The following is an 11,178-nucleotide window of genomic DNA, read 5'->3' on the forward strand; positions in this document are numbered from 1 at the left end:
TTTCCTGCTGTCTTAATCTAGAGGCTCTACTATAACCCTAACCACCATGGATGACCCTTTTGCATTTGACCCACTGGTGGCATAGCTTTAAGCATCACAGCAACTCACAAGTTATGTCAGTAAGGCAAATTCACACACAAATGCTGTACTAATTTTTTTTAAAAAGTATTCACCAAATATAACAAACTGACAATTAAGTATTGCACCTCTATTTGCAAAGCAGGTATATGTATATCACATGACCAGATCCAATTGAAACCTGCATAAATATGGAAAGATGTGCTTCTGGGAAGGTTATGAAGTTCCGGTTGGGACTCATACCTAGCACCTGAAGTATCGTCCCACACGCACGGTACGTGGATATTAAGGACACATTAATGTCTCAGCTGAATCCTTGATGCTAGTGCTTCAAACAACTGTATATAGAAAAGACCTGGCTTCTGGGTCCCAACTGCTTCAAATAAGAGGCTGCCAGCCCCAACCGTTAATCAAAAAGGTCCACTTTCTGGGTGACAACTGATTTAAAATGTTCCTTTTTCTGTGAGTTTAAATGTTTATTCTGGTTTTTTCCCCCAGCTTCATAATAAATCAAGCATATCGTAGGCTTTGTAAATAAGGTGAGGAAAACAAACAATAAATATTTAAATTCACAGAAACAAGAAAATCTTAAAAAAAAACCAAACTAAAAAAACCCCAAGAATACAAACCACAAAAGCCTACTGTATTCCCTGAATTGTTTGGACTTGTAACACCAATTTTCTTTATAATTTGTTCTGATAAGATTAGTAGCAGACCAATTATAAGTGTCAAGTCAACATTGTTCTAAATGCTTGACTTGCTGTGTAAGTCCATGATTTCTGACATAACTTTGTTAAGTTTCTTAACTCTTTTATGTTTCTTTGGTTCAGTTGTCCACTGGAAGGTCTCTCAGAGACTAAGACCAATCAGGGAAACGTGTCATGTGACTGTAGGTATGCAAGCCAAAGAGTGTTTTAGACCATCAGTTGATAGCAGGCATCCCAAGATGAAGAGAGATATCATTAAGGTCCCTTGAGCTTATATAAGCTTCTAGTATGGTGGACTTGTATCCCATCCCAATCTCCTTAATACAATAAATACTTCAGGATGAAATAAACAGTTATCGGTTAGGAAAGATGTTCTGAATGATAAACTTTAGACACCCACAGACCACCCCTGGCTTTTCTAGCCATCACACTCACACTTGAAGAATTAGATTTCCCCTTAAAATCAAAAGAAGAACTGTGTTCATGTATTTAGCAAATAACTAAAACTGTAACAACAACTAAATATTGAAAAAATCCAACAATCATAAGAGTTTTAAAAGATGTGATTTCTGAGAGAAATAATGAAAAGAACAATTTGAAAACTTGACACAAATCCAGGAGACTGAGAGCAACTCTTTCTAGGTCATTACAGAAATTCACTAACAAGTTTACAGAATTGCTATTACACAAGTTGCAAGTTAAAGAAGATGAAAAAGCAGTATTTCTTTTTCTGAAGATTAGAAGGAAGTGGGTGTCTAATAAGGATTTGCCTATATATGACGTTGCTGTGTACTGTGAAGTCAGAACCTATACCTAGATGAACCTGTAGTTGGTTTTAACAGGCAGTAAATGACATAGGAGGAGATTGTCCATCCTTCTCCCATGGAACAGCTACAGCTAGTAGTTTCAAACTGTGTGCCTTGGAATTGGTAGCAAAACAAGTGGGAGTTTGCTACCACTCAGCTACCAGAGCACCTCTACATACTGACATTGTTGTTGTTGGGTATCATCTAGTCAAACACAACTCATAACAACCCTATAAACAACAGACCTGAACTGTGTCCTATCCTGTGCCGTTCTCCTTATCTCTAACACACGTGAGTACATTGTTCCAGTCACTCCTTGTCAATCCTTCTTGTTGAGGAGTTTCCTCTCTTTAATTCGCCCTTAACTAAGCATGATCTCTCTTTCCTAGCCTCTCCTAGCAATAAGTCCAAAGAATGAGAGATGAAGCTTCATCATCCTTACATCCAAGGTTCACTCTGGCTGCATTTTCTCCAAGACATATCTGTTTGTTCTTTTGGAAGTCCATGATATTTTAACACTTCAAAGTCATCAATCCTTTGTCATCATATTCTTTGTCCAGCTCTCAAATATATGCCGAGTGATGGGAAAAATCATAGCCTAAATCAGGTGTACTTAAGTCTTCAAGCTGACATCGTTGCTTTTCAATATTTTGGAAAGGTCCTTAACGGTGGACTTACCCATAACAATACATATTTCCTGATGTTCTGACTCCTGGTACTAAAGACGCTGATTGTTGATCCAAGTAAGATAAACTCATACTGACGTTGTTCCTTGCCATGGAGTTGGAACCGACTCACAGCTGACCTTCCACAAGAGGAGACTGCTCATTCTTCTCAGAGCAGCTGACGGATTTAAATCACGTGTCTTTGGGATTGCAGCACAGCTCTTTACCACTAGGCCCCCAGAACTCTCTATACTGACATAAGCAATTTAAGTCAGCAAATGGTCCCATAAAGAAAAAGAATGTGGCTATAATGGGATCATCATGCAATAATTGCAAATATTTTTAGCCACAATATATTTATTTCAATGTTCAAAATTATGTGAGAAGAATACAATTTATATATTTCTAAGCAGGAGTGTCATCCAGTTCCTAAATAACCTGCCTCCGGAAACTCTATGAACTTTGATAAATATTGCTATCTATAGAGGGGTTTCAGGGCTTTTGTTCATAGTGTGGCTATGAGTCAGGCTCGATTCAAAGGCAATCAACAACAAACAAAAGAACAAACTTATTGTGGAGTGAGTTCTAACACCTGGTGATACAATGAGTTTGTGATCAATAATGAATCTAAAGCTTGGTCATTCTGTGGAAGACAGGAGTAGGATCTATTTCCATAAAGATCACAGCCAAGGAAATCCAATGAAGCAGTTCTCTGTGACAGATGGAGTCACTGTGAGTATATAATTCTAGGATTTGATAAATATGAAAGAAAATTAATTTCAGTTCATTTATTTTGGAAATTTTCCCAGATGTGTTAAGTCATAATCACAAGAAGTGAGAATTAAAGTTATATTATTTGCAATGTAAACAAGATATGATGCCAAGGATGAAAAAATCCAAAAAGAGTATGAAATCAGTGAGCTCTCTTAAGAATTGGTTAAAGTGTTAATTTAATGATAATCTTCATTAGACATCTGGAAAATTAAGTAAAAATTGATTGAAAGGTAGATGTGATGTAAATCTAGATCATGTTTCAAAAACCAGCCAGAATAAGGATTCAAATATGATGACTTCTTATTAATTTTCATTCATCTAGACCTTTGGAGCTTAACACAAAATAGGTCACTTAACAAGAAATCTATATATAACAACCAACTAAATGTTGATTAAATACAAAAGACCCATGGTTGTAAAATAGACTACTTAACAGTTTATAGACTGAGGAGGTATACTTTTGGGGGGAAAATAATAATTAGTTAAAACTATCTAGAAATAAATGGTGTTTAAATATAAATGTAAAATATATACATGGATTTCACCTGATGGTATGCATAGGAATCAGATCGATTACATATGAGAAAAAAATTTGTTGGAGAAGCTCAATATCGGCTGTGAAAACTAGACCACATGCTGATTATGGAACAAATCATCAGCTACTCATATACAAGTTCACACTAAAGCTATAGAATCTTAAATCAAATCCTTGGGAACCAAAATTCGACCTTGAGTCTATACCACCTAAATTTAAAAACCATCTCAGGAACAAATCTGAGAACGTGAACACTATGAACCAAGACCAGATGAGCTGTGGGAGAATATCAAGAATATCATCCATGAAGAAAGCAAAAGGTCATTATTTACACAGAGGAGGAAGAAAAGACTGAGTAAGGTGTCAGAAGAGACTCTAAATATCGCACTAGAATGCCAAGAAATTTGATCAAAAGAAAGAAAGCACGAAACTAAGGAGCTGAACAGATGATTTCAAAGGGCAGGTCAGAAAGACAAAGCAAATGTGTAAAGAGCTGGAGCTGGAAAATCAAAAGGGCTGAGCTCACTTGATATTTCTTAAACGGAAGGAACAGAAGAACATATTAACGACCTGAGTCGCAATACTTAAGGATGCTATGGACAAAATATTGAATGATCCAGGAAGCATTAAAAAAAGATGAATGAAGTACATAGTATCACTGTACCAAAAAGAATCATCTCACACCGAAGAATTTCATGAAACAAAATATTATCAAGAGGCCATTGTGATTAATGAGGAAATTCAAACTGCTCTGAAGGAATTGACAAGAAAAAGGACCCAGGAATTGATGGAATATCAATTGACATATTTCAAGAAACCAATACTGGCCACCTAATTGAAAGAGATCTATATTTATTCCCACTCCAAAAAAGGCAACCTGAATTGTGGGAATAATCAAACAATATCACAAATATCAGACAAAAGCAAAATTCTGCTGAAGATTATAAAAATTGACTGAAACAGTATATCAACTGAGAACTATCAGAAATACAAGCTGGGTTTATAAGAGGTTATGGCACTAGAGACACTATCACCAATATCAGATGGATCTTGGCTAAAAGTAGAGTACCAGAGGAATGTCTATTTGCATATTTATTGACTATTCAAAGGCATTTGACTCTGTGAATAACAACAAATTATAGCTAACCATGATAAGAAGGAGAATCTCAGAACACTTGATTGTGCTCATGCAAAATCTATAATTGAACCAGGAAGCAGTCCTAGAACAGAGCAAGGAAACACTGCATGGTTCAAAATCAGGAAAAGTACATCAGGGATGTGTACTGTCTCCATGCCTTTTTAATATGTATGCAGAAAAAAAAATCTTCTGGAGGGTGAGGTTTATAAGGAAGAATGTGAAATCAGGATTAAAGGAAGACTTAACAACAACCTGCAACATGCAGATGACACAACTTTCCTTGCTGAAACTGAAGAGGATCTTCAGTGTTCCCTGCAGAAGGTCAAGAACTATAGTTTTTAATGTAGATTGAAGCTCAGTATTAAGAAGACAAAGATTCTCACCACTGGGCCAACTGGCATTACCACCATAGATAGAGAAGAGTTGTTAACAATTTCAGCTTGCTTGGCTTCACCACCAACATTCTTGGCACCAGCAGTCAGGAAATCAACAGATAAATTGCACTGGGGAAGTGTGCTGTTTGGGGCCTCTCTAAAGTGTTAAAGAGTAATGTTGTCAGTCTAGAGACTCAGTTGTGTCTGATACCAGTCATGTTGCTATCAGTCAGAGAGATGGACAATGACCAACTATGACAGAAGAAGAATCAATGCCTTTAAACTGTGGTTGCTAGAGTACTGAATATACCAGGGACCACCACAAGAACAAACAGGTCTGTCTTGGAGAGGGTGAAATAAAATTTCTCCTTGGAGATAAGGATTTTGAAGCTCTGTATCACATACTTTGGGCACATGGCCAGGAGGGACCAGTCCTTAGAGAAGGACATTATACTTGGAAGGGTGGAGGGACAGTGCAGGAGAGGAAGATCTCTGATGAGATTGATCGACACAGTAACTAGGATAATGGGGGTAGGTTTGTCACAGTCCGTGAAACTGGCTCAGGACAGGGCAGGGTTGAGAGCAATTTAGGATCACTATAAATCACAGGTTACTTGATGGCACCTAACAGCAGTTTATAAAAGTCGTATTTTTTTTTAAGTTGAAAGAATGTGAATTTGCAAAAAAAGTTTTGCAGAAGTGATGATTCATAAAGATTTTCACTGTGAGCCTTCTTTGACAGTCTTTGAACTTCTTTATATGAAATATTATCCCCCAGTACTTGAAATGTTCCATTATAAAGTAATTAACTAAAATTATATATTACTAGCAAACCAGGAGCTAAAACTTATATCTATAGTTCAAATTCTCTTATTTTTACCTAATTTATGAATGTGTTTAAAAAATGTATCTGTTTTCAAGTTCATAAACCAATCTGATTTTAATTTAAGATATCAAGCATTTGGTATATATCTTTAAAAAAAGATTACTGTATGTAGGAACTTTGTGCTAGATATTTTCATTCCTTTAGTGAAAGAACAAACATCTTTCAAAAAAATTACATTTTATTGGAGTCTTATTTTTGCATCCCCTCCAATAGTTCTGTTTAAACAGATGTACCCCAGATGTGAAAACATCTGCCAGGTCAACCCAATTCTGCCATGACCATATTCAGGTTAGGATTGTGCATTTTTTGACATCTAATTGTTAAGCAAGGACCCTTCCTTGGAAGATGTTCAGTACATTACATCAAATGACACATTTCCACTTGCTTCTCTCCTTTCTAATAAGTATTTTCACATGTGCTCAATGGAAATATTTTGCTGCCCATGGTTACTTTTTATTTGTTGTAGAAATAGGTATATAATTCCCATTGACCTTTAAGAAATTATGTATTCTAGTGGAAAGAACTAGTTTAATTAAAATCAATGGATTGATATAAATCACTTTAAATTTCATTATTCCCCCCCCCGCAAGTCGTTTTGCAGGTCCAATTAAATAACAAGATGATTTCAGTCATATATTTCTACTATGCAAATTTTTCAATTCCTGAGCTATCTTTCTTCACTTCATATGTCTTAGAGTTTAATGAAAGTACATGCATAATTACATATGTCTACAGGAAACCATTCTTATGGATTCTCTTTCATTGTTGCTATTAGTTGCCCCTGAGTAGACAGACTTATGTGTTATGGTAACATTTTAAACAACCGATCTGAAGCTGGTATTCTGTGCTGTGGTCATGATCTCTGTCAAGATCAATTCACTGTTGCAATCACTGTGTTAATTCATCTCAATGAGAGTCTTTCTCTCTTTAGCATCAGAATATAAGACAGTGAGTTGGAATGAATTTGACTGCAATGGGTTTGCATTGTGGGATTTTTGGTTGTTGTTTTAATACATTCATTACATTATGAGTTGTTATTTGTTGTTGTTATGTGCCATCAAATCACTTGGGACTCATAGGGACCCTATGTACAAAAGCCCTAAATACTGCTCTATCCTGTGCCTACCTCACCATCTCAGACACACTCATTCCCACCATCCCAATCACAGAATCAATCCATTTCATCAAGGGTCTTCCTCTCCTGCGCCGTCCCTCCACTCTCCCTAATGATGTCTCTCTCCAAGGAACAGTCCCTTCTTGGAACATGACCAAAGTATGTCAGACAAAGCTTCAGAATCCTTGACTCCAAGGAGCACTCCAGCCTCACCCTCTCCTGGACAAACCTGTTTGTTCTCCTAGCAGTCCAGTCAACTCTCTTCTCCAGCACCACAGCCCAAAGGCAGCAATTCTCTTTCTATCATCCCTATTCACTGTCCAACTCTCCGATGCATAGCACATCATTGTGAAGACTATGGCCTGAATCAGGTGCACCTTAGTCTCCAGCCTGAAGTCATTGCTCTTCAGTACTCTTGAGAGGTCCCTCACAGCTGACTTTCCCAGTGCAATTCATCTCTTGATTTCCTGGTTGCTGGTACCAAGAGTGTAGACTGTGGAGGCAAGCAAACTAAAACTGTTAGCTATCTCAATCTCTTCACCATCCATCCTGATGCTGCTAGTTGGCCCACTGGTGAGAATCTTTGTCTTCTTGATGTTGAGTTTCAATCCATATTGGAGGCTGCAGTCCTTGACCTTCTGCAGCAACTGCTTCAGGTCCTCCTCAATTTCAGCAAGCAGGGTTGTGTCACCTGCATAACGCAAGTTGTTGATGACTCTTCCTCCAATCCTAATCCACATTTCTCCTCATCTGAATTTATATAAGTGATAATGTGTGTATCTTTGTAATTTTAGGTATTTGTTAAGTGAAGGAATTAAAAACTAGAAAATTGTAAGATTATCAATATGAAATTTTAGTTTGGTGATATGTGTTCAGACACCTAACAATAAAAATCTGCAATTTTTACTTTGAAATATGTTTTTATGAGCTTAGTGCCATTCATGAGACTCATGAAAATATTTTAACAAGCTTAGAATCTGCATATCTATAGCATTTGCTCAAATCAAAGCAAATTAATAAGATTTACACTTCTTTATGGAGAAATTAGTAAGTCCTGAGGGGAAAAGTTGATTGTGTCATCTCATTCAGTGCTGGGAATTTGGGTGGTATGTGGTGACAATAAGAGACGTCTTGCTCTTAAAGAGACTGCAATTGTGGGACCCCAGGGATCCATGAGCACTGTGGGATACTAACATAATCCGTATAATATTTATCAAGATGTGTAATATTATGAGAACAGCCTGAAATCACATGCCACATATATAGGCTTAGCCCAGAAAGAATATAGAAAAGCAAAGCAAAACAAAACAAAGCAAAATTATGGCAAGGTAAGGTCTTAATGCTGTATTTCTCAGTCCCCTTTCTTTAAGTCCATTAGCCATTTTATTTCTCATTTCTCTTTCGAACTCTGTAGAATTAGGGTGATGTAGTTTGTAGAGTTTCACTGCTAATATAAAGGCTGTGTGTCTCAGGATGTTTAAATCCACCAGGCAGAAAGATGGACACTTTTCTCATGTAAAGATGTACAGCTCCAGAAATCCTATAGAAGATAGCTGTGAGTCAGAACTGACTCCATGTAGTGAATAATTGAAATATCTTTATGTTCAAACACATTGTGAGTTTGCTTTCCTTAAAAAAAATGTTCTTTTAGGGGTATTTGATATTTTTCCCCTGAAAAGTTTACCTTGTATTTAAAATAAGATGTTCATGTATATGTTAACTAGGCTGTTGCTTAGTAGTAAGAATTTGTGCTGTGAACAAAAAGGCAAAGTGTTAAAATCTACTAGCTGCTTTGAGAGTTCTCTTGTGGTCTAGTAGCCTCTAAAAAAAACCATTGAAGGGTCAGCTGTCAATTCGTTTTGACTCAACAGCACATTAAAATAATGACAGCTTGAAATGTTAACCCTGACTAAGAAATTATTAGACCCTTGCTATAGATTAAATTATGTTCCACAAAATATGCCTTACTATATCTAACTTCCCTTGGGGGAGCTCAGATACCCTGTTATGGTTAAGTACCTTGAATTAGAACCAATCCATAAGTTATCTACCCTCCTGATGGCCTAGTGGTGAGATACTGTGCTGTCAACCCAAGGGCACACATTTTTAATCCCCAAGATGCCCAATAGGGTAAAAAAAAAAAAGATGAACAATAACTCCCACGTCATTTATTGCCTCTGAAACCCCTCTGGAGGGTCATCTATAAATTGATTTGGCACTAACCCCTATATCCCTGGCTATGGTTTTTCTGAGACTTGGTTATCCTTTGATGAGACAAGATAAATGCAGAGAATGCCTTGATTGGATCTCTTTTGAGATATAAAAGGGATTAAACAAGCAAAGAGGTGAGCAGTGTTGGAGCAAGACAGAGACAAATACAAAAGGAGGTCTCCAAGTCACCAGGAAGCAGAAGCTAAAAATGCAAGGACCCTCCTCCAGGGCCAACACAGAGAGAAGTCTTCTTCCAGTATTGAAAAACTCAAAACTCATGACCATCGTGTCAGAACTGAGAGTCAGTGGATTTTTCAGAGGCTGGAAATCATAAGGGAGGAGTTTGCCCATCCTTCTCCCGTGGAGTCACTGACAGACTTGCAGGGAAGCATAACCTATGAGTTAGCAGTGCAGCTCCTTACCCATTAGGTCACCAGAGTTTCCTAGATGATGCATTCTTAATTTGGAATTCTACCTTTTCAAATTATGAAAGTGGCAGAAGCTGTGCTGCAATCCTGAAGGGATGCAAGTGGAGGCCACCACACCTGTTCTACAGGAGAAAGATGGGTGATTCATTACCTCTGAAAACACACCAGGGGTCAGCTATGATTGGTTCCAACTCTACGTACACAACAACAACAACAACAACAGTAAATTATGAGAAGCTCTGCAGCTCTAGTGGCCTAGTATTGGTGTGGAATTGAACTGCCAGCATTAAGGTTTGCAGTTAGAACCCACAGGCTGCTCTGTGAGAAAAAGATGGGCAACCCTCATCCTGTGTGATTTATACCCTCAGAGAACAGGCCTCAAAAAGCAGAGGGTCAGCTATGGATTGGTTCTGAATGGACAACAAGAGCACAACAACAACAAACTATGAGAATGTGGGATCTTAGGTGGTGGAGTTTGAAGAGTTTTGTGCTGCTGACCCAAAAAGGCTAAGCTTTTCAGGAGGTTAAGCTGCACTAGCCATGCCCAGAGAGAAAGATGGACAATTTCTTTTCATTTCACTTACAGTATCAGAAACCCAGTAGAGGATCATCTATATTGAGAACCGACTCAACAGCAGAGAGAGGAGAGGGAGAGGGAGAGGGAGAGGGACAGGGAGAGGGAAAGAGTGAGGAAGAGGGACAGGGACAGGGAGAAAGACTTAGATGGAGAGAGAAATTTCTGTAAGTCAAAGTTACTTATGATGCTTCTGTTACAGCAACACTAGATAACTAAGACACCACTGCACTGCTACCTGGAGGAAAAAAAGCATATTCTATAGACTTCTACTATAGAATCAAAGGACAAAAGCATCACAAGAGGAAACTTGAAGTTGTCAAAATTTAAGTCTCCTCAAATTTTCCATTGCAAATATTCATTGAAAACAGACTTTTTTCTCCACTTTTATGAAACCAGCTAATTGCCACAGCATTGCACTAAAGAGATCCAGAAATTTTCACAGAACAGAATGCACGGCAATAACCTGCAATGGACTTCTAATTTCTTCACAGAGAGGCCAAGTCTTCTTCCAAGTTTCCAAGCAGGATGTTTGAAATATGCCTCCTGCTTTGACATCTATTAAATGCCATAATGGTTACAATAGAAAATACTAAGAGTACTCCAGATGTTTTCACAAAGTGGTGGGTCCATTTTAACAACAGACAATGAGAGACAAAGGCTGACACAGGAACTTTTTAATCTGTTGTTATTGTTGTTAGATGTCATCAAGTAGGAACCAATTCCTGGTCACCCTATGCACAACAGAATAAAATTCTACCTGTTCCTGTGTTAATATCACAATTTCTGCTGTGCTTCAGTCCTTTGTTGCAGTCACTGTGCCAGTCTGCCTTGTGGAAGGTTTTTCTCTCTTTTTCTTGCCCTTTATTTTTTTCAAGCATTATATCT

The sequence above is a fragment of the Elephantulus edwardii genome, unplaced genomic scaffold (assembly GCF_000299155.1).
Source record: "Elephantulus edwardii isolate Elephantulus edwardi_28Jun2011 unplaced genomic scaffold, EleEdw1.0 scaffold00008, whole genome shotgun sequence".
NCBI lineage: Eukaryota > Metazoa > Chordata > Mammalia > Macroscelidea > Macroscelididae > Elephantulus > Elephantulus edwardii.